The sequence below is a fragment of the Phaenicophaeus curvirostris genome, chromosome 11 (assembly GCF_032191515.1).
Source record: "Phaenicophaeus curvirostris isolate KB17595 chromosome 11, BPBGC_Pcur_1.0, whole genome shotgun sequence".
In the NCBI taxonomy this organism is placed as follows: domain Eukaryota; kingdom Metazoa; phylum Chordata; class Aves; order Cuculiformes; family Cuculidae; genus Phaenicophaeus; species Phaenicophaeus curvirostris.
In genome coordinates this window covers 9686078-9709263 of record NC_091402.1, presented here as the reverse complement: position 1 = coordinate 9709263, position 23186 = coordinate 9686078, and the positions used below count along the sequence as shown (strand labels likewise).

The following is a 23186-nucleotide window of genomic DNA, read 5'->3' as shown; positions in this document are numbered from 1 at the left end:
TTTCATTTTTCAAGCTCGTAACTAGTAGAGCTTGCATGAATATGACATCTTTGACTCTATGCTTCAGTATGTGTCATTCAGCATCTAAAGCTTGCCTGCCAATTTTTGTCAGGGTCCTATGCCTGTTCTGTGTAAGTATAGAGTAGGCTTGCAGCAGGAAGGCTGGCAGATCCAGAGTTCATAGATATCTTACCTGAAATGTAGTATTTATTTCACTTTCTCTATTAAAATATTATTTTAGAGCTCAGTATCGAATACCTATGGAATTAGATACTACCTGTAATTTTATAATATATTCAGTTGCATCCAGTTTTGTTGCACGATGCAGGGTATTAATATTGGATTCCACTAACAGCAGTTCCATTAGCTTGCTCAACCAGTATGAGATATATATGAGCAGGGAGGCGTAACTACCAGCCAGAACTGCCAAAACAGTCATTAGAAGCTCCATTGGGATGGACAAAGGCTTTTACACAGTGATATACTGATTAAATTTTGTTCTATGGTTTATTTGCATCAAGGTTAGATCACTATCATCTATGTGAACCATATTATCTGACACCTTATTTGGAAGGTCATTTCAATGCAAAAATAGTGAGTGATACAGGGGCTCTAAAATTTCTTGCAGGATTCTTTCATGGAGGATTTTTATCCTGTTGGGCTTGACTAGCTCTTGTTAACGATTTTATTCTGTTTCAATGTGGTAAGTTTATCCAAGGAAAAGTAAAAACTCTCTCCGTTCTATACGAGTGCTCGGTGGAACTGAGCATGCTTGATCCACATTAAAACTGTGAGTTATATCCAGGATCCTTTGAAATAATCTGTGCCATGTGCTTGAGAATCCAGTAAATTTGTGTTGCATCTTTTAAATCCTGAATCTCCTTGTGTCTGCCTGGTGTATAAGTGCTTCTTCAGAATGAAATTTTGGTGCTGGGCGCAGTCGTGTCATCCACGTTACACTGTAGTCTGGAGCGCAGGAGAGTAAGGCAGAGGAGTATAATCTTATTTGTGTTTCAATGGCAATCGTTTAATACTGCAAGTTATTAAAAATAATTAAATTACTAAAACCAACATGTAGCTAGGACTTAGAATTTCTAAGAGGTCAATGTGATTTGACTCCTTAACTTAGGAAGGGACACTGGTGAATTCCAATTGCTTTAAAATTGTGCTGCTTCATTCTATTTCTGGAATAGAAGGATAAATGAAACTGAAAAATAATTTATTTCTCTAGAAGCAAGAGTAAATCACAGTATATAATTATGTATATTCAATTATAATAATAAATGCTTAGAGGTGCTTGGTGGTTATCACAGTCTCTTATTTAGTTGCTTTTTGAAATAAATATAGTTTGGAGGGGTCATTTTATGGAAGTAATATTTTGAAAACAATGTTTTGAAAAGATACTTCAGAAATGTCTTCCTTTTCCCGAAATAAACTAATAAATAGGTGTGCATTATGCAGTGATTCATAACAGCTGAAACGGGTTTCTGTGTGGAATGTCTTTTAAATAGTAAACAAAACAGGGACAGTACAAGCAAATTCAGATTTAACCTGTCAACTCTACCAAAAGTCTCTGCATTCATTTTAAATCATCGTTAAGAAAAGACCAGGCCCGGAATGTATTGGATTTCAGTACAGTTAATGCAAATGAATTTTACAGGTGGTGTTTGCTTGTGTTTCTTCTGCTCTGGTGAGCTGGGTGGCTGAGCCAAAGCGGGCACAGCACACGATTCAGCTCTTTGCCAGAGCAGTGCTTAGATTAGAAATGAACGTTTGGCATCAAATTGTTGGTGCTGTTGTTATTTACTATTGCACGAGCAAAGCATTTAGCACTATGATTTGATTTGATTTGATTTTGTAGCTCCTATCCCCTTAAAGAAGCCCTGTAGCTTGTCAGAGATCAGGACAGGTAGAATGCACAGCAGGCGTCTGATTTGAGCCAGTTACTCATTTGCTGAGTGTTTGTGTTTATGCAAAGGGGCCTCTTCCTGCATATTTAATCTAGAGTAAGGCAGTGGCTTTTGTTGTGTTTAGACCACATACCTTCAGTCCTTCCTTACACTGCAGCCAGTGTTGAAGCACAGAAAGGCTACCTAGCACAAAAGTGCTTTAGTGTTTCCAAACTCTCAACTTTCTGCAGTTGGTTGGGAATTACTGCACAGCTCTAAGCCTTTTTCTTCCTCGTTAATGGGTAAGTTTGCACTCGGGTGGAATAAGATACTTTTGTTTCTTTTCCATTTTATAAATGCTAAAAATGTTTGTTTTTAATTGTCCAAGCCTCCTTAAGCAAACCTGGTCCGCTTGGGGAGTTTGTTGCAGGGAATTAGATGAAGAATACAGGTGTTCCTGGAATATACTTCTGAATAAAGTACTGAATGCCATATTGCAATAGGCAGGTATTTGCAGAGTGGGGGGGAGGAATGAGTTCGGTGTTATTATTCTTTGTACTAACAAATCCTGTTTTGTAACTATCCTGAAGATAATGCTTCCATTGTTAGCTAAAAGCTTTCAAACAGTGTGCAATGTAGAACTGCAAAAGCAGCAGCAAAAAAAGAGAAGGAGGGGGGGAGAAACCCCCAACCCTCTGGTCTTTATTGTTTCCTTCGCAAGGGTCCTCAGTAGAATGTCTGCGCTGTAATAGGAAGGTTTTTCTTATGTGGAAATTGAATCGTCTCTTCATTGATATTAATAGCACACTAGAGATGTTAGCCATGATGCAGAGTACCAGAACTGTAGAGTAGGAAACCTGATATTGCAGGGGGAAAAAATGACAGTCCTATTGCTCCTCAGTGTGGGAGACATCCCTCCCTGGGAGCAGAGTTTGCATAATGGCATCCCGGCTGTACTATTTACTTATAGGTATTTTAATCTCGGGCTCTTTCTTTTAGTAAAGGCGTAATTACTGTCGCTCGCTCTTGCACTTATTAACTGCGCCGCTCGGCTTGTGCTTCAGTCTGGACAAATTAGTTTTAAACATGAGTTTGGAGAAAATCCGCGTGGTGTGCCTGCACAATGTATGTACTGTATGTGTAATGTATGCCGTGTAAGGAGAATGTCGGCATCCGATGAGAGGGAATTGATATCAAAAATTAAAGACAGGATGACAAAGGGCACGTCTTCAACGCAGACAGCTGTAGTACAGATAGCGTTGGGAGAAATGTGGAAAATGTGCAGTGAGGCCAAGAGTAGTAGTTTTGGTTAGCAATTAACTATTTCCTTCGTTTGAGTAACTCCTCTCAAACAGAAGAGTGTGCTGTTCCACCGCATGTCGGAAAGTGTGAGAATCTGAATAAAATTTCATCAACCTTATTAAAATATGTAGGGACTTTGGTCTTCTTGGGTACAAATCAGCCTACAGACTCGGAGGCATTTATTAACAATAAGACTGCTGAGAGTTTTTAATAACAAAATTACAAATACCGTATCTAATTGTAAGTGTATTACTTTTATGCACCAGTTGAAAAAAAAAAAAACCCAACTTTTTATGAGGAAAAGAACCTCAGTCAAAGCACCTTGTGTGATTAGTGCTATTGTATTCTTAAATTTTGATTGATAGAGATAATAGTTTTCACTTAAAAATACAGACAGGTACTTTAACTTTCCATGACAATAGCTATTTGCATTTCTTTTATCTTTTTGTTTAACATTTGTGGGGGTTGGGACGGATTTGATTATTAACTCTTATTGCACACCAAGGTAAATGCTAAAACAAAGCTTTTGTTAAAGCTTCAAAGGTAATACAGCAAATACTGGTTTTAGGCTTCAATATTTAAAGGCTGTTAAAGGATACCTCGGAAATATTTTCACATGGCCGCGGCCAGGAGACTGACTCGCCAGGTGAGGGAGAGCAGTGCGGGGGCCATGAGGGTAGCGGGCTGGGCAAACCGGGGCGTGTGTGTGTGTAATATGTGGAAAATGACGTTTGGGAATCGTGGGAGAGCCGTCGGCCTTTCCCGAGGACCTGGAGACGTGTGTGAGCGTTGTAGGAGTCCTGAAAAGTAATAGGTCTGGCGGTGGTGCCAGCAGGCATCCCGTGAGCCTTCCAGCTTGCACGGTGCTGGGGAAGGGATGCTCCTCTCCAGGCGTTCGTTAGGCGAGGTCAAGTTTGGAGAGGAAAGTTCCAGTGCAGACATGAAATGGTTACGGCTGGCGTTGAGGCACGGAGAGTTATTTTAAGGAACGGGGAAGATCTGGCGAGTATAAAACAGGCGGCTGCGTTTGATCTCCCGGCTCAGTGAGGTGGGCTCTCATCATTCGGGGGGCACCCAACAGGTCTGGGAACGTGTGATGGTTTTTACGTCCGATGAATTCCGTGAGCACCAGCTCTGTTATACAAAGTAATTCGTGCGAGGCAAATAACCAGTCAGTCATTAAAAGATGCGAGAGTTACATTCACAGTTTAAATAACGTATTGGACGCGAGCTGCTCCTAACTCGTCCATTAAGTGCACCCGTATTTCCTATTGGAAAGCAGGGGAGGAAGGGGTTGTGATGAGTAGTGCAGCATTGGCTCACATCGAGTGATTCTTTTCCAAGGTTACAGTGGACATGAAAGGTAATACTGTTTTGAAAGAGAAAATGTGCTGTGCATAGCTTTGTCCTCATGCTGTTTTTTATTTTTATTTTATTTTATTTCTGTTTAGAATAAATAATAAGCGCCAGCCAGAGATTCTGAACAGCCAGCTAATGACTGAAAATGAAAATACAGTCTCATTTGCTCCCTCCTTCCACCTAGAAGCAGCAAGGGAGTGAGCATTAACATCCCTGTGTCTTGGCCTGTACCAAATCCACTTCCCCCTCTTCAAAGCAAGGTGGAAGAAGTGCACTTATTTCCTAGCAGTTTCACTGTTCACCAGCATTTTACTTTCTGAGGAGGTAATAATTACTCCTGGTATAGAAAATCTCCTGTACTGTGCCTCCTCAGATTTAATATACCCTGTACAATAAAAAGTAGCCACCTCAACAATGATCACAACAAATATTTCTCCCTCAGATTATTGAAAATATTTGCTGTAATATTTTTTAGGTTGCTGGATATCTCTTAAAAGAAAATAGGTACAACAAAACTGAAGAGATGACTACTGAATATCCTGAAAGCAGTGCAATGTATGATTGTGTGTGTTAGTGCAAGTAACTCAATCAACGGCCCTGGGTGAGAAAAGTAACCTGTATGCAGGATTGGGCCCACAAGCAAGCCTGCTAGCAGATGTTGCTCTTTCTGATCACTGTACATCCTGTATTTTCAGGATTAAGAAGATACCAAATGAAAACGATTTTTTTTCCCCTTACAAATGTACAGTTGACAAAATCATTGACTGCATCTACTCCTGCAGAGGACAAGAAAATAAAAATTATGAGAATAGTAGAACATATTTCATATTTCAGCCTGCGCACGGTTTAATGTGACTCAGTTGTAAATAGTAAGAAACAGCTGTATTCGATGGTTATGGTTCACTTTATTTAGAAGAAATTACTGAACAGAAGTGTGTATTTTGATAATCAAGTTTTGATATTTTAAAGCTTTCAGGAAACCTTGTAGTAAATATTTTAATCAGACACATAAAATATATATCAGCTGGCCTTATATAAGAAAAATTAATCAAATTCAAATTTCAGAAGCAATTTTCTGTTTTGCTAGCAGGTGTGTGTGTTTTCCTTTCTCTCTTTTTGTTTTTAATAATAACAAGTGTGCTTTCTAGGTATTAAGGGGGAACTCCTTTTCTCCTTTAGGTTTCCAGTAATGAATTGTAGGCTTCTGGAGGCTGGGACACTGGCAAGAAAAAATATACATGCGTAATTCTAAGCAACGGAGTAGCTCAACCGGTGTTCTATTTTCCTGTGTAAAATTACTCACAGCCAGTTTGTGTGGGATCAAGGTCTTTGTTAATCTATTTTTGGCTCTACCCAAGGCTCTTCTCATTTAGATATTAGTAAAAATGTTACTGTTTAAGTAGACTTTCATTCTGTAGTGCTCTCTATTTCTGCTTATTCTTTATATTATTTTTTAAGCTTGGCTTTGTGCTAATCACTTGGAGTTAGGACTCCATCCCACAGCCTCCATGAAATGACCTCCCTGCCTGAAGGAGGAGACCAGTAAACTGAATAAGTATTGCAGGACCAACGTGTTACAAGGTCCAGCCTGGCAGCAGGTATAACGGCAAAGCTTCTGATCTTTTTGCTTGGTCCATTGGTACCAGGTATATAGGTAGGACCTGATCCAGAGCAGTAGGGGGGCCTCCTGTTAAAGTCAGCTGAAAATTTACGGCACTGGCTCAGATCATGATCTTTTTAGCATTGTTACCAGGTATCTTTCCAAAATCCTGCTGAAAACAGCTATTTAAAATAGTATCTTCATATTCAAGGATTTAAGAATGTGTTATGGAACCATTTTCTCATCTTGCTGATGTGTAAACTGAGAAGTAAACCAAATGTTTTTAGGAATATCTGGTAAAATCTGAGCAAGTCGTGTAGCTTCACGTGGACTGTTGCCCGTGTGGGGGGTGCCAAGTAAGCTGAGGGGAAGGAGTTGCAGGCGCTTGGAGACCTTCCTTCCACTCAGGAGACAGCAGGACCACTGCTGCTCTTAAACTGGATTTGTGTTTGTGGTTTGGTTTTCTGTTTTAATCATCTCCTTGGGGGAAAATGTGAGTTTGGTGAAGTGTCTTGCTTTGGTAGGATGAGATTTTTTTCTTTGTTTGCTCCACAGGCACGATTACAGTGTTGATGGTACTTGTTGTTTATCTTAAGACAGCATGATGGAAGGAATGTGTGTTGCCTACATCAATTCACTCACCCATATAAACATTTTCAGGAGGAAAGTCTGTATTTGTGTGTCTACATTTCTAGATACTCAACTTTTTGACTATTAATGAGCAGTTTTCACATGTGGGAACAGCTGTCTCTGCTGCTCATTTTAACTTCAATGGTACATTATCCAAATTTTTGAAATTCAGGTGCAAATATAGTGCAACTTAGATAACCAGAAATGAAAGCAGCCCAGTTTTGAGTCGGGGAGTAATTTGTGAGAAGAGCTGAAGTCCTCCTCAGCCCACCGTGTGTGTTGTCCTCGGTAGACTAATACGTCGGTCTCCCATGAAATAATGCAGGGCCAGTGTTGCTTGGTTTCCTTGGACCATGGTCAGTTTGTATATTCCGAGTGTGTTGAAAACACATTACCTGCCTTTTGCAGCATTGCTGAAAGAGATATTGTATGCACATTTTATGCAAATGTGTAATTTTCAGCAGTTTCCTTAAAAAGTACATTTTGAGATGGTGCATTTTCTATCATGAAGACTCAGGGTAGAAATGAAGTCTGCTTGCAAAATACTGCCAAAATAAGGATCTGACTGCCAAATACCCAGAAAATTTATAAAACAGATAAATATGAAAAGTGGTTTAAAGTGTCAAATCCAAGATAACCCCCACAGCAAAGCAGGATAAAAGCCTTTATTGTTGCTAATCTAGAAGCACATCGTATGTCAAAGGTCACATATTTTACATAAAAGATGTATTGTTTTACATACTCTCAGGAAGGTGAGACCTGACCTATTATGATGGAGTAGTGTTATGTCCTTTATAGTGCAGAATCAGGAATGTCTTATACGTGTACCCCAGTGAAGCACACAGGGCTTCTTATACAGCAGATGTACAAATTTTGGCCCCTGATCTTCTGGTACCTCATTCCAAGAACTGAAAATACATAAAATAAAATAAAATGAAATAAAATACCAGCGAGCAACTGATAAAGTCAGTATTCATTTCATCTCAAGGTAACCTTTTTTTTTTTTTTTTTCTGGCTAAAAATAATCAGGTTTCAATGGGGAAGAAATGCCTTATTCTCATTGTGAAAACATCTTTCCTTCCAAAATAAATGGCAAATGAGTATGTTTTATTTTGAAAGATGTTGAAGGTTCTGATTTTTCCCAGAGGTTGATATTTCACTGCTTCAGTAGAACACTGCACCTACTGATGTAAAAAGCATAACTTACCATTTGATGAGTTTCACAAACACCCCCAAAACTCCACATCACTCTGTGAATTTTATGAAATGAAGTTTCACGTAGCTCTTTCTTACACATCCGCATGTCACTGACTTTCCGTTTCGTATGATGTCATCTGTGTCACCAAATTATTGCATATTTCTTTCTGTCTTTATTGCATGTTACTCTGCAGCAGATCGGCGTTTAAGTGAAATTATGTTATAATTTCACTCTATTAAGCTATTTAGTCAATTGATGTGGAATTAATTCTGAATGCTGTTAGTGGTTTGAGTTAGTAACTTGATCTAAATTAATAAACAAATGTTTTTCTTTTCTCTTGTACCATATGTTGATCCCAATTACATGAACAGAAAGTGGCAGATTGTCATGTTTCTTAAAAGATTACATACTCTTTTGCATAAGAGAGAGTACACAAGATGCAGTAATATACAGGGTAAAAAAAAAACCCTACACGTGCTGTTTTCTCCCTCCTGCTTTTCATAAAGATGCACTTTAATTATTTCTCTTTTCAATACCCACTGCTCTTACCACCTTGGCATGCTTGTTGTGCTTAACGAGAAGACATCCCAAGACAGTAAACAACTTTTTGAATTAGGCATGGAAGATGCAGCTAGTTTTAAAATCTCATCTAGGACTGTGTCTCTGTGGAAAAGGAGGGGAGGAAAAAAATAAAAAAAAAAAGGATCCAGAAGCTAAAATAGCAGTGGTTACAAATGGTCTTAAAATGCCTTAAGTAAGGAGACCCATTCAGACAATAGTCAGATTTCTGAAACAAAGGACTGAACTCATCTATTATTCAAACTGAAAATAGATTGATAGACATCAAGATTAAGAAAGTTTATGCTAGAGAACAAAGATGTCTCATCTCTGTGCACTTTTTTCTTCGTTTTTTTTTTCCTCCCAAAGACCAAGTTGTTCCTGCTGAACTGAAGAGCCTCACACTGGCTGGTACTGATAAGCGGCGGTCCTGTGACTTGATTGTTTTTATTAACTCTCTCTGAAAGTCATTCACCATTAAACAGGATTAGATTCATTTGTTGCTTTATTTATGTTTGTACTTGCAAATGCGGTGCCAATGAAAATGCTCTGGGTGTTGTTGCTGACAGTGGCCCAGCAGTCACGTGTGTTACCTTCTTTCTCTGCAGGGTAAGAAGAGTGACCTTTTTGGGTGGCTGTAACTGAAGACTGCTTTATAGGAGCAACTGAAGAAGGTAAATACAAATACTGTTTTGCACACAGTTTCTGAAGCATGTCTGAGGAAAGGCTCTGATCCTGCCCAGGAGCGTGCCTTAGTTGCACAAGTAAAAGCTCTTCTGGCAGCATGAGTAAAGGTGGCATGGCTTGGAGCTAAGCTTTTGGAGCCACCACTGTGCCTTAAGACTGTGTTTTGCTTGGGATGCCGGTGGTTTAGGTGCCCAGTTGCATTTGAGGTGCAAGGCTACCAAGATGAACTTTTTGGCTTTCGGCTGTGTTCTGAGAAGGCTCTTTGGTAACTGATGTGTGGGCTCTGGCTGGTCTTGGTGGCCACATGGCCCCGTATGGGCTGGGAGCTCCAGAAGCACAGCCCTGCAGCAAGGTCCCTTTACTAGGTCAAATCCCTGGGGAGTGGTCAAGTCACCTTCCTCACTGCTTCATTCATCGCAGGCTGAAACACTGATGAATTTCCATCCGCACGTTGAGCAGAACAGAGGAGCAGAATTTAGCTGTTAATTTGATTGCTTATTATCACCGCAAAAATTAAAACACAAGCTTTTTAGTCTTTCAGAGCATAGCATGAAGGAAAGAAATATCACTCTCTGCAAAACAATTTTTATTTAAAGCAATGTGAAAGTCCCTTGCTTCTAAATTAACTCCTTGCCTCGCTTCTGGTCCAAAGTTTCAAGTTGGAAAGGAATATTAACATCACAAAAGTGGTGATTCACAAAATTAACTTGCAGAAGAGAAGAGTAACGAAGATCAGTGTTTGGTACTGAAGGGTGTCATCTGACTGAGGTTCATATGGCTGCTTTATAATCACCTTCTTTCAGAAATTAATAGTCGGTTAAGCACCATAGCAACAAGCAACACTGATGTAAGCGTTGAGCAGTGGCTGCTGTTCGCTGTGATGTCAGTGCTCGTTAGTGCTGTTCTCTTGACCTTGTTTGAATATAAAATGGTGATTTCATTTTAAACTTAGAATTTTACAGAATGACTAAATGCATCAAAGTGAATTAGAGCTATTTTTATTTTTAATTTTATTAAAATGTTCTTCGAGGGGGAAAAAATGTCCCCATTCTCTTCTTTTTATATTTAAATAGATCTGAGGATGATTGGTGGTTTTTTCAGTTCTTTGTTGCCAAAAATATCTGTTTAGTGTGGATTAAATTAATGAAGTTCAGTTGGCCATGCCAGTGGTGTATGTCAGGTGTATGATATATGTCTTTCTTCAAGATCTGAATATTACTGTTTTGGGTTTTTTTTTTTGTTATGGAGCTTGTGGGGTATTAGATGCATTTCAGCTGTTGAAGAAGCAGCACCTGCAATTTAAGAAGAGGGTGGTGCCATGCCCTGTAGTGGTGTTCCTCCTTTGGGTTTTTGTGAAGAGGGGAAAAATTTTCAGTTCCAGATGCATCTGAATTTATGGGTTTCTTGAGGAGCCAAGGCTCATGCGTGGCCGTGATACATTGTGATCCAGGAAAATTAGGAATTTTAGCTGTGATAAATGCAAACCACTACTTTTAGACCCGCCTGAACTTTGTAGGCCATGTCTCCAAAAGCAGACAGATTTTTATTGCTCCTCTCAGGACACCACACGTGCCAGGCTAACTCTAGCGTGCATCCTTCTGCAGTAAGGATTACTTTGAGTGATTTGTAGAATATATCACTGGTAAAGACCATTAGATTTTTCATTCTGACCTCATGAGTATTGTAGGAGTCTCACCCTGCCCCCCTGGGCAGAGCTGGTAAGTAGGGTTCAGCCTGACTCTTATCTCCTAGAATAGAGACTCAGTGGGAAGACCCTGAGGACTGGAGAAAACGCCGTGGATCAGCTATGGTGTAGCCAAGTGGGTTGCATGTTCAGGAACATGTTTTCAAACTGCACAACAAAATTCACAACGTCACGAAAATTCAAATGTTCTGCGTGTCCGTCAGTGTTAGGACTTGTTTGTGTTAAAAGGTTCAGCTCTGTCGTGCTTCCACTGCAGCGAAGGGTGCTGTTTTCAACAAAAAGCTATTTGCTTCAGGATCGGTCCATAATCTTGCAATGTGTTTCATAAAATAAAGCCATAATGAATGATATGTGGTCCAAGAAACTGGATGTCAAATTGCAACTGGGTGAGAATTGAAACTGCCAAGATAATAAACCATGAGAACAGGAGATAGTAATGGAAATAGTGATAGAGTCCTAATTAGAGCAGTGAAACCGAAACAGGGAAGGTTAAGGGTTTGGTTGATTGAGTTTGAACTCAATTGCTTGATAGCTTAATTTCAGGTGAAATCCCATCTTCTGAGTTAGCAGTTAAGCTGCTCAGTGTAGTTACAGAGCAGGACTCTACTCCTTGAGGAGCAGCCACGCAGCCCCGGGCGTCCCAGCACTGCGTGCGAGCTTGGCCTCGGGCATGCAGAGGGGGACACAGCACAGGGCTGGTAAAACAGATTTTTATACTGCATGTTTTGTTTGTTTTCTTTTTTTTTTTTCTTTGAGCTCCAAAGAGCTCTGATACTGAGGCACAAATTACAGAATAGATACAGCAAGGGGCTTTGATGGTTAAGCCTTCAGAATTAAGATGTTTACATCCTCCTTTATTTAGCACTGTTAGGCATAATGCCTAATTATATGCCAGTTTTTCCTCAAAGTAAGAATTTGAATTGAAATGTTTGATTTGGGGAGAAGGGAGGGGAAATGTATTTTTACAGAATTATGGACAATAGTGTTAGTTTTCCTGGAGTAGTCATTTGTTTAAGTGTATGTAAAAGCGTTTTCAATAATCAAACACCATTCAGTGAGCATTGTAAATCAAGGATAGCTTGCACAGTGAAAAATTGAAAAGTACAAAACATGCTACTAAAGTTGTACATTATTGATAACAAAAGGCACATGCAGACTTTTAAGATAGCAAAGATAGAATCCTTTAGAAAACCTTTAACAGAAAAAAAAATCAACACAAAGGATTTAGCAAAGTTGCACTTAGTTTAAAATTTCAAATCTTAATGCTTGTCAGAATTAAACGCTGATTAAAGTTGTTGATAAACCAGAAGCTGCCTGCTGTAACTTAGAACCCAATGAGATGATCAACAGATAAATGTGTGGGTTTGAGCTTTAATTTTTTTATATATGTGTATTTTCTCCCCCCTTCTTTTCAAGCCAGGAGAAATGTTAGGACTTTTTTTTCCTTATCTCAATAAAAAAAAAAAAAAAGCATTGTGCAGTTTGTCTATGTGAAAAATAAAGTGGTTTTGAGACAAAAAATAGTGGTTTTTTTCCCCAGTAGCCCCGCCACTTTGTTTTATTAGGAAGAGAACATAGCTCTCAAATGGGTTGGCATGTCGCGGTACCACACCTTTGCGTGCCATAGCAGGAGGAACTCCAGACAAATGGCGAAGCTTTTTCGGAGAAGTTTCTCTTTATGAAGGACTTGGCAGTGTTTGCAGTTTAACTCCAGCTGATATTCCTTTCTAGTGACTTTCTGGAAGATCTGCTGGTGATGTCCTTACTCCTGTTTTCTGTCCTGGCTGTGTGGCAGTGGTGCTTGCATGCCAGGCAGTGGGAAGTTAGTAGGGTGAGGTTCTCCCTCAGTTTGGTACCTTGAGTTCTCTTGCTTTTGACTTCATGATCTTAAAGCATATTGCAGAGAAGAAATAGCCATTGTTCCTAGGACATGTTGTGTGTAGCTACTTCTGAATATGGGTCCTGTGACTTGAGTGCATTCATAAGGAAGTCTGTAATGGAGCAGACAAACTGGGTCTGGGACATTTTCTCCTATGTTTTTTCTGCAACAGGCCCGAATTACATAGAGCTGAACTGGAAGCGTTTAGCATGAGTGCTTGTATCACCCCCAGCAGGAAACAGGGATCTGGGAGACCACCATTAATGCCTGCTACTCACTAACTAGTGGGGTGGTCGTCATGTACCTGGACCACTTAGTGTCTGTCAGACCGTATCTAAGAATGGATTGATTTGCTTTCAGATTGTTTGGTTAGGTTGTAATATCCTCCTTGTTAAGACCTTTGAGTTGCTCAAATCTAAAGGTACAGTGCAATGCAAAGTGTTTCCACAGTCTGTAGTAACAGAAGTGATAATACTACCTGCATGCTTTAGGGCAAACCCCAAAAAAGGTTGTGTGGAGGTCTTTGGAAACACGAACTGTTTGAAGACCTTACCTACTTGAATGAAAAGTTTAGTCCAGAGATGAATGAAGCTGTGACTTTACTTAAGCAATTGGGTCAAGAAGATGTAGAAAATAGATTAAGACATTTTGGAATAACTTTAAAAAGTATCTGAGTGAATCTCATTAACATGGACCACTAGCATTTTATATTGAAGACTTCAAAGATCTGTCAGAGGAGTTCTTTCTGTGCTATTGTCTGCCAGTATTAGCAGTCTCGAGAGAACATGTTTCTTTTGTTTGCTTTTGGCCCATTTAGCTTTTCTTCTTTTTCTTCTTTTTCTTAATGTTCCTTTATATATTATAGATCTTCAAGCGGGTTGGTAGAAAAATATGTTTCTCAGCTTTAAGATAGTCAGTAGCAGGTTTTGATCTTCTTATCTGATTATTTTGGACCAAATCCTTCTGGTCTTCACGAAGACTGCTAAAGTGAGCAAGATTTGAGTGGTATTTTGCATAATCCTGCAGTGTCTCTTCCATTAGCTTAGGTAGATACTCAATATGATATTCAGTAAAATACAAGTTCTGATTTGTATTACTTAGTGTGCATTCAAAGTACTGTCATCCGTTTTGAATCTGTGAAGAACATGAAGTACAAGGCTGCACAACCTCTAGATTTGGAAACCACTAGCCTCATCCAGACCCACAGAGCAAACACAGTTGCATGTATTGAAAGTAGCCCAACATGTTAAGGTTGTATAAAGGGTGCACAGATGTTCGCCGCTTGCTAGAAAGTACTGTGAGGTCCATTAAACTTAAGCTGTCATGAGAGGAGACCCAACCTTCCTAATCTAATTAATTTCAGGCAAAAATAATGGCTGTATTGGCAAGTGCCTTCTTGGAGCACAGGGCTGCACCATCCCTGGTATGGGCAGGTGTTTGAATTCCTCCCACCACCCTTCTCTGTATGAGGAAATTTAAGCTATGTCCATCCCAAGAGGGAGAAACAACATCCCATGCTAGGCACTGTTGCGTCTATGAGGGGGTTTTTTGTTGTTGCAGTGATCGGTACTGCTGTTGGAGCTGGTTAGACTCATCGTCCTGAGCTGTTTGGGAAAGGGAGGGTGTTAAAGCTTTATTCAGAAAGTTGGAGCCTGTTCTTGTGCCATAAGTGAACAGCCTCTCCTTTCTCATACTATCAGCAGCTTTGCTATGGACTAAGTTCAACAGATGTATCACTGTGTTCATCTTTTAGCTGGGCCTAATGGCAGATACACCAAAGAAACAGCTCACAATACATCATGCAATGCAGACTATGCAATTTCCAGCATGGTTCTTCGAGACCGAGCTGGATGCTATGTCAGGACATGCTGCATTTTATCATAGCTTGGGCAAGAAAATAATTGGGAATGGCATAGGTAGGAAGAGCATTGCTCTTTATTACTCCAGAACCCATGCACGGGCTACAGGTCCGATAGCCTGAACTCATGCTTTGTCTCAAATACAAAACCAAATGTGATGGAAGGATCCAGTGTCAAGGTTTCCTTCTGAAGCAGGTAAATAACTCTGAATTAAGACTTCTGCTGAAACTTGCCTTTATGCAAGTATGCTGCTGGGCCAGTGGATGCTATGGTGATTGCTGCTTGCTACTGCAAATAGGCTGATGGGCTTTAATGTGTGTCACTGCTGTCTGTTAGCATCTCATAGACATGCCTGCTTTTCAACACAAGGGCTAGAACTACTTGCAGATTTACAGGCTTGAAACCTGCCTTTAGAAAACTTGCATTGCGAGGATGGTTCTGCATGTTCCTGTGTTATAAAATCCAGAGATGTAAGAAAATGACACCAGAAATAGGTTCTTATTGCACATTTCCTACTGCATTTGGTCATCTCTTAGGTCACTGACTGTTGCTTTCTGCCACACCAGAAGTATCTTCCAGCTCGCTTAAGTTATTGTCCTACAGCGGTAGCAACCATATTTTACAGAGGCAGTGTTACAGGACCAGTGATGTCAGCGGGCATTACAGGAGGCCACTCTTTTATTTGGTAGCTCCTACTAAAGCCAAGGCATTAAAAAACGAAAAAGAAAGCTTTTGGCCCCAATTGCCTGTCTGTATTTCTCATTGCAACATATGAAAGCATTTTTCATTGCTGCTAATGGTAGGAACTTCAGATGCCACCTTTGAGATGGTTAATTGCTGAGTGTTTCTCCCAGTATAATCTGTGAATTTTAATTTGGGGCTCTCCCACCTCTGCTAACTGTATGCTTCTTGGTGTGTTTTGCGTAATACTGCTTAATTGCTCAAAAGGGTCATTTCTGACTCTGAGCTTACTGTTTATTTTTTTAGTAGGGTAGCACAAACATTTGGACATTTGTAGCTAAGACTCTGACGTCATTTCCATTGCAGGCCATTAATATCTGAAGTTTATAATGTGGCTGTTCGAAATAGATTTGCCTTGAAATATGGTGACCTCTTTCTGTTTGTTTTTAAAAAAACCCTAGAATTGTTATCCCCTTTTTTAAATACAAAACGATAAATGGGCATCTTTTGAACAATAGCCCTACTTTCTTCTCCTGTCATACCCTTTTTGTTGTTTTTGATAGCTCCTCTGTTTCTCTGTATTAGCTGTAATACAAGTGCTTCATTAATCCTCTGACGTGTTAAGGGTTAGTGGATCCCACTGATGGAAGGAAATGTCTGTGGAAGGGCACAGCATTTCCTGCTACTGGGGCACTTCCACCAATGGAACAGTGCCACGCAGTCATGACATTAGTAGTTTTCTCTGAAGATCTTGGAAATAGAAAGTGCTACATTTAAAAGCCAACAACAGCATAAATCAATAATATAGGGAATGAGACCATTTCCTTTTTTTTTGGGGGGGGGGAAGGTTTTTTTTAACCCCTTAGTAACTGCAGAAAGTCATGCAATTATCTCCACAGTTTGTGTTTGCTTTAGTGCAATTTAACTTTTGTTCCAGTCATTGGGAAAAATAGTTTTTGTTTGGAAAACTTCACCTCTAAAGCTTTATTGAATGTGAATTGAACATTATGAAAAATGCTATTATTGGAAAAGTACAGAAAAAAGTGCAAATTCTTTTGCATCTATTTTTCTTTGAGATCTGATGTAAAGCAAGGGGAAAATAGTGTGCTTTTATTGTTTGTTTCCTTTTGTTTTAAGGCAAGATGGATGATTGCTTTTGGTGCTACTTGCTTAGAGCATTTAAAGCTCTGAGTTCTTTTGGAGAACGTTAAAATAAGCCCACAGGAGGTCTTGTAAAAGTTGTAAGAAATGGTAAGCATGTCTGCTGAGTCAATTACATGAGACAAATTGCCAGGGTAAGGCTGCAAGGTTCCAAACTTGTTATTTACTCTCTGATATCTTTAAAACAATTCATTTCTGCCTTTGATTTCACAGCAGATAAATACATGTTTTGGAGGGGGGGGGGAGGTATTAATTAGAGAAAGTATTATTTAAAACTGGAAGGATTATCTGGATTCATATTTGTGTAGTTAAAAGGAGAGTTTGGCCTATCCTCCTTCTGAAAGTTGAATAGCTGAAAGAATATAGTTTAAAAATGCAGACTGTGGCTTTTTAAAACTTCTCCTCAATGAGACTCAAGTGCACGAGGCAATAGTTTTTACATAATTTGAATTTTAATATTGAGGTTATTATTTTTTAAAACATACGTATCTTTAATCTCCTCAGAGCATTCATGATTTTTTTTTCATAGTTTATTTACCCTATAATAGGTTTCAGGAAATTGTATGAAGACTTGTGCAAATCCAATGTGTCTGTAGTGTAAACCCCATGTGTACAGTGTGTGCTCGCCAGCTCTCTCAAGGTTTGTGCAATTAGCACATCGTGTGTTCATGATATGCAGGCCAACTGGAGCATTACTGCTCTGTAAGCTGCCATGGTTAACTCGGAAGATGGTGAAGGGGCTGGAGAACAGGCCTTATGAGGAGCGGCTGAGAGAGCTGTGGGTGTTTAGCCTGGAGAAGAGGAGGCTGAGGGGAGACCTCATTGCTCTCTACAACTACCTGAAAGGAGGTTGTAGAGAGGAGGGAGCTGGCCTCTTCTCCCAAGTGACAGGGGATAGGACAAGAGGGAATGGCCTCAAGCTCCACCAGGGGAGGTTTAGGCTGGACATTAGGAAAAAATTTTTCACAGAAAGGGTCATTGGGCACTGGCACAGGCTGCCCAGGGAGGTGGTTGAGTCACCTTCCCTGGAGGTGTTTAAGGCACGGGTGGACGAGGTGCTAAGGGACATGGTTTAGTGTTTGATAGGAATGGTTGGACTCGATGATCTGGTGGGTGTCTTCCAACCTAGTTATTCTATGATTCTATGGTTTGAAATAAATCCAGATTAGCCTTAGTATTTTCTAGATACTTGATAAGGTTAAGAATCCTGTAAAGACTCTTTTCTTCCTTTCCCAGCACAGCTGGCGTGGAAAGTTCAGAGAGTAGCTGGGTAAAGAGTTGGGTTTTACTAGACCGGTCTGTGTTTGAAACTCAGGCTGAACTCCTAGAGTAGTTCCCAGCTGGGCAGGGCGAGTCAGCGTTGTGGTTCTGTGCTACATCACCTACATCCCAGTGGCACTTACAGTCTGCCACCTGAGGAGCCTTTCTTTGAAGTTGCCCTGCCAGTAGGTACTGAAGGCGAAGGCTTCTCAGACCATCATTCAGAAGAAACATCTATTCTTGCTGTCATATCTGGAGCGTAGATGGTGTCAGATTAGCACAAGGCACTTCAGGATCCCAGATCATAACTGGTATGGAATGAAAAGTTCCTGCGCTGAAGAGGGATTGTCCATGAGATCTCCTCTGCCCCGCTGTGCCACATACCCTCAGTTCCCCCATCTTGTGTCTCATCTCCCATGACTCAGTCTTCCCTCCATGAAGAGTAGGGCTATTATCAACTGTATTATGAGATACTGGGTATCTGCAGAGGACAGATCTGAGAGTGCCTCCATGCATGGTTAGGCAGTAGCTAATCTGTCCCAAGTCTGCTTCCCTACTGCTGTCATTCCCGGGGCAGCATTTAGTTGGCATGAAGTGTGCTGAGAATGAGTGAGACCTTGCCCATGTGTGACGAAGAACTAACCCCAAAAGGAGAAGGAGCATGGAGTTATGGGGCCTTCATGCTTGATCCCCACGCCATCACAGTGTGTGATGGAGGGTTGGCTGCTGGTGATGTGGGAGAAGATTGTGTGGGAACTTCTGATGTGTAGGAGACAGCACTGTTGGGACAAGAAGCTTTTCCCCCAAGAGGAGGGAGAGAAAAAAGATCCAAGCAAGCTTAGTGGACATTTGATGAGACCTTCTCTTAAAAAAAAAGCTGTAGATTTTAGACTTACCCAGATTTTGTCCTCTGACATTGACATCCCATCCAGTCACCGCCCATGGATAGCGATCTGTAGCATCATCTGGGTAAGACCTTAGGATATCTCAGCGGGAGAACTAGAGTTTATCATAGTTTTATATTGGGTTTCCCTCAGCATGTAACTGGATGCATTAATAGTGACATGATCCTGGCGTGACCTGGACTTTAATGGGTTTGAACTTGGAACTGTTCAAACATTAAGAAAAAGTCCTTGCTCCCTGTGTGTAATCAGCAGCTGCTTTTTACATAAAGAACCCAGAGTTGCAAAGGTTCAGTGGTGGTGTATGTTCAACTTTCAGATGAAAAGGACTAAATAACTGCCAAAAAACTGGGCTGTTTCTCTCGTGATGCAGATGTGTGACTGCCAGGACACGCATACATCAAAAAGACAACATGCCTCTGAGCACTTTAAAACCTACTGCTTTGTTTTGTTTTACTTGAGGCAAACAAAATGTCAACCTTCTCAATCCTGGGAGAGGGGTTTTTCTGTTAACCTGTGCTTTGAGCAGAGCCTGAGCCCATGATTCAGGATTTGGGGTTCGTTTCCTACCTCTGCAGCTGACTTGCTCTGCGTCACGGATATGGCTTTTCTGGACAAAGCTTTCCCTTTTCGTCTTAAGCTGGGTGGAAGTGTCGATCTGCTGGAGGGTCGGGAGGCTCTGCAAAGGGATCTGAACAGGCTGGACCGCTGGGCAGAGTCCAATGGCATGAGGTTTAACAAGGCCAAATGCCGGGTCCTGCACTTGGGGCACAACAACCCTATGCAGTGCTACAGACTGGGAGAAGTCTGTCTAGAAAGCTGCCTGGAGGAGAGGGACCTGGGTGTGTTGGTTGACAGCCGACTGAATATGAGCCAGCAGTGTGCCCAGGTGGCCAAGAAGGCCAATGGCATCTTGGCTTGTATCAGAAACGGCGTGACCAGCAGGTCCAGGGAGGTTATCCTCCCTCTGTACTCGGCACTGGTGAGACCGCTCCTCGAATCCTGTGTTCAGTTCTGGGCCCCTCACCACAAGAAGGATGTTGAGGCTCTGGAGAGAGTCCAGAGAAGAGCAACAAAGCTGGTGAAAGGGCTGGAGAACAGGCCTTATGAGGAGCGGCTGAGAGAGCTGGGGTTGTTTAGCCTGGAGAAGAGGAGGCTGAGGGGTGACCTCATTGCTCTCTACAACTACTTGAAAGGACGTTGTAGAGAGGAGGGTGCTGGCCTCTTCTTCCAAGTGACAGGGGACAGGACAAGAGGGAATGGCTTCAAGCTCCGCCAGGGGAGGTTTAGGCTAGACGTTAGGAAAAAATTCTTTACAGAAAGGGTCATTGGGCACTGGAACAGGCTGCCCAGGGAGGTGGTTGAGTCACCTTCCCTGGAGGTGTTTAAGGCACGGGTGGACGAGGTGCTGAGGGATATGGTTTAGTGTTTGGTAGGAACGGTTGGACTCGGTGATCCGGTGGGTCTCTTCCAACCTGGTTATTCTGTGATTCTGTGATTCTGTGATTCTGTCTTGACTTTGTGCATCATACACAGCTGGCCAGGTACCATCCAGAATATGCTTTTTATTTTATCCTATGTCAAACCTTAACTTGTGGCAACAATTCTGTCATCTGATTTTCCCATATGCAATGAGAGCCAGATTTGCTCCTCGTGCCCCAGAGGAACATTGCAGGTTAGGTTATCTACCTGCTGTGTGTTCAAGCAGCTGAGGAAGGTACAGCAACAAACAAACAAAATCCCCCAAACCCAACAACAACACAAACAAACTCTGCAAGGCCTAATATTTATGCAGTTTTGGAGAGTGTGTCCCATTCCTCTCCTGCCCAGCCACATACCTAAAACGGCTTCTTTACCAAGTTTCCGCTTGAAAGGAATTCCATTTACAAAGTTATCAGCTGCCTGCAAGCAGATGGGCATAAAGGAAGGCATAATACCAGCTTGGCGTTAGCATTTCACGCAGAGCTCTGCAGTAATGATGGAGAAGTTCGTCACCTGTCACCAGAGTCATTTCCATGGAATGATGATAGAGCGACCCAGAGTAAAGTTGTCTCTTTGGAGAGCTGTTGACAGATTTACTGGCCACCAGGTCAGCCTAGATTGCCCTTTCTTTTTGGAATTAAGAATTACAGTGCATAGAGTTTACTTATTAAATTGTTAGCAAGTTGTGTTGTAATGTGTCCCTGTAATGTCAATGAAGTCACCCTGCTGTACCCCATTCCCTCCTCCCGAAAGCCAAGACACATCTCTGCTTTGGGGTGTCCATCTCCAGCTCTTTCCTAGAGCCATAACTGCATTGTGTCTCATGAATAATACTTTTCTTTTGCTAGGGATGTAAATCTTTGGTCTGTAGACCTTCAGTTCAGATTCTTCTTTAAAACATTAATGAGCATTTTAGATTTTGGGGAAAAATCTCCAAGTAATGACATTGTGTAAAAATGTAGCAGCTAAAGCATATGTTCTGTTGGTTTGCCTTGTCTTATAGGAACATCATCATTTTTGCACATCACTATTAACAATGCAAACACCCTGAAATGCTAATAGCACTAGTAAGCTTTTAATTCCATGGAATTTATTGCTTGCTGTATTTCCATGAATTTATAACGCTTTGATTCTTAAGAGCCCCATTTAATCAGTTTTGCCTGGCACAGAACATAATAAACAACTTGCTGGTGCTAAAGTGCCACATGGGGGAGGCTGCTAACAAGAAAGTTAAATGCTTCTGCCACTAGCAGTTTCTTCGCTGTATTTTTCATGAGCTGTTACTACCAGTAATGTACTTTGCTACCTTTAGAGCAGTGGTTAAACACAGTGACAAACCAAACAGCTCTCTGGCGCTGTAAACACCCAAAGCAATACCATTTTTGTTCAGAGCTGCAGTTTAAACCAGGCCTGAGGCTCAGTATCATTTCATGGTGATCAGTGATTTCTATTTTTTTTAAAAGGCCTTGTTTTTTCTTGATATCTTAATATAGGACTTTTAGGAATAAGTACCGTGTGGTATTGATCAGGAAAAACAATGTGGGGGAGAGAGAGAAAAAAGAAATGAAATACCTTAAAAAAAGTGCTTGTTTGTTTATGCTGCTTGACCATGAAAGTACAGGAAGACTGTCACAGTAGATAAATACCAGATCATCAAGTACTTTAAAGCAGAAAATGTCATTTGAGTCTCAAAACTGCACCAACTTTATATAATTACCCTTTTAATTATCCCCAGTGGCCCATGAAATTTGTAAAATAGAGCATTGAGAGTTTGATTTACTTATGTGTTGCACTTTAGTGTTACACTCTCCATGAATATTGTTTAGTACTAATGTCAAGTGGAGACTGCTGAGCGCTATAGAGAGGTGCATGCTGCAAAGCTGGTTATTCAGAGGGGAATTGTGGCAACTCCACCTTAAATGAAGAGTATGTATGTATATAAAGCAATATGCTATAATTTTTGTTGCCTGAATGGAAACTATATTGATTTTATCCCCTGCATGCCAAAGAGTTTAGTGAATTTTCTTTATTTAACCATGCTAGAGAAATAAGCATTTTTTATGGCATTTTTTTGGTTCTATGTCAGCATCTTCCTTGTGATGAAGAACAGTTGCTTCCTTCATCTAAAGGACCAAAATGTAGAAGCAAGCAAGCTCCTTAATTTCCTCTTAGAAGCTAACTAGTTTAGCCTGTGGTAGCAGAAATAAAACTAATCAATATTTGATGTTGGGTTTCTGTGGGGTATCCAAATATCATTTATTGCCAAGAAACTGCGAGCATAAGCTTGGGGGAAATGCTGTCAAAGTGTGGTCTGAAAATACAGCTAAATTAAACAGGCATCAGTGATCAGTAACAGTAAAAAGAAATAAAGCAGAATCTGAAGGGTTAGATAATAGGATGTAATAGCTGGTGACCTCTAAATTATTGGTACAAGTCTAAGTGAGGTAGAGACTCAGTGGGAAGTGTCTGCATGTGAAAATGGTCATAAAATGCTTTCAAGTAATGGTTTGGTTCTCAGGATCCATCCACTGACAAGTTGGGGAGATTTGATACTGTTGGTGAATGACTCTCACAAGGATGGGCTGCTTTCCTCTTGCCTTGTGCGCCACTTTTTCCGTTCACCTTCTGAATTTAGCCAGTGACCTGCCAGTTAAGACCAGCATACAAGTGCTGGTATGGTATGTTGGACCAGTGGTACAGCTCTTTGGTGTCTCTAATTATGTACGCGACCAGATGACTCCACAGAAAGTGGAAAAAGCTTGAACCTTTACTTTCCTTCCAATATTTTTCTTACTGTTTTTCTGCATTTGCTGCTGTAATGTTCTTAGTTTTCCTCTTACCTAGCGTTGTGCTGCTTTCATTATCCCATTGAACTCATCAGTTCTTAGCATGACTTCAGATTTCGTAGACCAGTTCATACAGTGTTGAGGTAAAACTTGATTCTTGTTTTTCCATTTTGTGAATATTCCTGTATATTTGTGATATGTATTGTTCATCTATAAATACTACAGTTGGAGAAGAGAAAAAACAGAAA

General features: G+C 40.7%; 1 protein-coding gene across 4 annotated transcripts in view; it reads left to right on the top strand.

Annotated features, from left to right (window-relative positions):
- Positions 1-23186, top strand: part of FOXP1 (forkhead box P1) — a 387025-nt gene that overhangs the window by 151846 nt on the left and 211993 nt on the right. For 3 of the 4 annotated variants that reach the window (XM_069866021.1, XM_069866026.1, XM_069866025.1), the window contains one exon: positions 9145-9210. The gene's annotated coding sequence lies outside the window, so the exon portion shown is untranslated. Of the gene's footprint in view, positions 1-2054; positions 2192-9144; positions 9211-23186 lie in introns of those variants that run through there. The other variant, XM_069866023.1, reaches the window with a different exon arrangement.